The sequence below is a fragment of the Lupinus angustifolius genome, chromosome LG18, assembly GCF_001865875.1.
Source record: "Lupinus angustifolius cultivar Tanjil chromosome LG18, LupAngTanjil_v1.0, whole genome shotgun sequence".
In the NCBI taxonomy this organism is placed as follows: Eukaryota; Viridiplantae; Streptophyta; class Magnoliopsida; order Fabales; family Fabaceae; genus Lupinus; species Lupinus angustifolius.
Genome location: NC_032026.1, coordinates 5,900,904 through 5,904,906, shown reverse-complemented (window position 1 = coordinate 5,904,906; position 4,003 = coordinate 5,900,904).

The following is a 4,003-nucleotide window of genomic DNA, read 5'->3' as shown; positions in this document are numbered from 1 at the left end:
CATGCTCGTCCTCATCCTATCCTCGTCCTCTTCTTCATCCTCATCCTAATCCTCATCCTATCCTCATCATCATCCTCAACCTAATCCTCATCCTATTCTCATCCTCATCTCGTCCTCATCCTCGTCCTCATCCTATCCTCATCCTCATTCTCGTTCTCATCCTATCCTCTTCCTCTTCCTCATCCTAGCCTCATCCTCACCCTCATTTTCGTCCTCATCCTCTCCTCGTCTTCATCCTCATCCTCTTCCTCATCCTATCCTCATCCTCGTCCTAATCGACATCCTATCCTCATTCTCATTCTCATCCTCATCTCGTCCTCATCCTCGTCCTAATCGACATCCTATCCTCATTCTCATTCTCATCCTCATCTCGTCCTCATCCTCGTCCTAATCGACATCCTATCCTCATTCTCATTCTCATCCTCATCTCGTCCTCATCCTCGTCCTAATCGACATCCTATCCTCATTCTCATTCTCATCCTCATCTCGTCCTCATCCTCGTCCTAATCGACATCCTATCCTCATTCTCATTCTCATCCTCATCTCGTCCTCATCCTCGTCCTAATCGACATCCTATCCTCATTCTCATTCTCATCCTCATCTCGTCCTCATCCTCGTCCTAATCGACATCCTATCCTCATTCTCATTCTCATCCTCATCTCGTCCTCATCCTCGTCCTAATCGACATCCTATCCTCATTCTCATTCTCATCCTCATCTCGTCCTCATCCTCGTCCTAATCGACATCCTATCCTCATTCTCATTCTCATCCTCATCTCGTCCTCATCCTCGTCCTAATCGACATCCTATCCTCATTCTCATTCTCATCCTCATCTCGTCCTCATCCTCGTCCTAATCGACATCCTATCCTCATTCTCATTCTCATCCTCATCTCGTCCTCATCCTCGTCCTAATCGACATCCTATCCTCATTCTCATTCTCATCCTCATCTCGTCCTCATCCTCGTCCTAATCGACATCCTATCCTCATTCTCATTCTCATCCTCATCTCGTCCTCATCCTCGTCCTAATCGACATCCTATCCTCATTCTCATTCTCATCCTCATCTCGTCCTCATCCTCGTCCTAATCGACATCCTATCCTCATTCTCATTCTCATCCTCATCTCGTCCTCATCCTCGTCCTAATCGACATCCTATCCTCATTCTCATTCTCATCCTCATCTCGTCCTCATCCTCGTCCTAATCGACATCCTATCCTCATTCTCATTCTCATCCTCATCTCGTCCTCATCCTCGTCCTAATCGACATCCTATCCTCATTCTCATTCTCATCCTCATCTCGTCCTCATCCTCGTCCTAATCGACATCCTATCCTCATTCTCATTCTCATCCTCATCTCGTCCTCATCCTCGTCCTAATCGACATCCTATCCTCATTCTCATTCTCATCCTCATCTCGTCCTCATCCTCGTCCTAATCGACATCCTATCCTCATTCTCATTCTCATCCTCATCTCGTCCTCATCCTCGTCCTAATCGACATCCTATCCTCATTCTCATTCTCATCCTCATCTCGTCCTCATCCTCGTCCTAATCGACATCCTATCCTCATTCTCATTCTCATCCTCATCTCGTCCTCATCCTCGTCCTAATCGACATCCTATCCTCATTCTCATTCTCATCCTCATCTCGTCCTCATCCTCGTCCTAATCGACATCCTATCCTCATTCTCATTCTCATCCTCATCTCGTCCTCATCCTCGTCCTAATCGACATCCTATCCTCATTCTCATTCTCATCCTCATCTCGTCCTCATCCTCGTCCTAATCGACATCCTATCCTCATTCTCATTCTCATCCTCATCTCGTCCTCATCCTCGTCCTAATCGACATCCTATCCTCATTCTCATTCTCATCCTCATCTCGTCCTCATCCTCGTCCTAATCGACATCCTATCCTCATTCTCATTCTCATCCTCATCTCGTCCTCATCCTCGTCCTAATCGACATCCTATCCTCATTCTCATTCTCATCCTCATCTCGTCCTCATCCTCGTCCTAATCGACATCCTATCCTCATTCTCATTCTCATCCTCATCTCGTCCTCATCCTCGTCCTAATCGACATCCTATCCTCATTCTCATTCTCATCCTCATCTCGTCCTCATCCTCGTCCTAATCGACATCCTATCCTCATTCTCATTCTCATCCTCATCTCGTCCTCATCCTCGTCCTAATCGACATCCTATCCTCATTCTCATTCTCATCCTCATCTCGTCCTCATCCTCGTCCTAATCGACATCCTATCCTCATTCTCATTCTCATCCTCATCTCGTCCTCATCCTCGTCCTAATCGACATCCTATCCTCATTCTCATTCTCATCCTCATCTCGTCCTCATCCTCGTCCTAATCGACATCCTATCCTCATTCTCATTCTCATCCTCATCTCGTCCTCATCCTCGTCCTAATCGACATCCTATCCTCATTCTCATTCTCATCCTCATCTCGTCCTCATCCTCGTCCTAATCGACATCCTATCCTCATTCTCATTCTCATCCTCATCTCGTCCTCATCCTCGTCCTAATCGACATCCTATCCTCATTCTCATTCTCATCCTCATCTCGTCCTCATCCTCGTCCTAATCGACATCCTATCCTCATTCTCATTCTCATCCTCATCTCGTCCTCATCCTCGTCCTAATCGACATCCTATCCTCATTCTCATTCTCATCCTCATCTCGTCCTCATCCTCGTCCTAATCGACATCCTATCCTCATTCTCATTCTCATCCTCATCTCGTCCTCATCCTCGTCCTAATCGACATCCTATCCTCATTCTCATTCTCATCCTCATCTCGTCCTCATCCTCGTCCTAATCGACATCCTATCCTCATTCTCATTCTCATCCTCATCTCGTCCTCATCCTCGTCCTAATCGACATCCTATCCTCATTCTCATTCTCATCCTCATCTCGTCCTCATCCTCGTCCTAATCGACATCCTATCCTCATTCTCATTCTCATCCTCATCTCGTCCTCATCCTCGTCCTAATCGACATCCTATCCTCATTCTCATTCTCATCCTCATCTCGTCCTCATCCTCGTCCTAATCGACATCCTATCCTCATTCTCATTCTCATCCTCATCTCGTCCTCATCCTCGTCCTAATCGACATCCTATCCTCATTCTCATTCTCATCCTCATCTCGTCCTCATCCTCGTCCTAATCGACATCCTATCCTCATTCTCATTCTCATCCTCATCTCGTCCTCATCCTCGTCCTAATCGACATCCTATCCTCATTCTCATTCTCATCCTCATCTCGTCCTCATCCTCGTCCTAATCGACATCCTATCCTCATTCTCATTCTCATCCTCATCTCGTCCTCATCCTCGTCCTAATCGACATCCTATCCTCATTCTCATTCTCATCCTCATCTCGTCCTCATCCTCGTCCTAATCGACATCCTATCCTCATTCTCATTCTCATCCTCATCTCGTCCTCATCCTCGTCCTAATCGACATCCTATCCTCATTCTCATTCTCATCCTCATCTCGTCCTCATCCTCGTCCTAATCGACATCCTATCCTCATTCTCATTCTCATCCTCATCTCGTCCTCATCCTCGTCCTAATCGACATCCTATCCTCATTCTCATTCTCATCCTCATCTCGTCCTCATCCTCGTCCTAATCGACATCCTATCCTCATTCTCATTCTCATCCTCATCTCGTCCTCATCCTCGTCCTAATCGACATCCTATCCTCATTCTCATTCTCATCCTCATCTCGTCCTCATCCTCGTCCTAATCGACATCCTATCCTCATTCTCATTCTCATCCTCATCCTCATCCTCATCCTCATTCCCGTCCTCATCCTCTCCTCCTCCTCCTCCTCCTCCTCATCCTCACCCTATTATCATCCTCATCGTATCCTCATCCTCATCCTTATTCTCGTCCTCATCCTATCCTCATCCTCGTCCTCATTCACATCCTATCCTCATCCTCCTTCTCGTCCTCATCCTGTCCTCATCCTCATCCTCTTCTTGTTCCTCATCC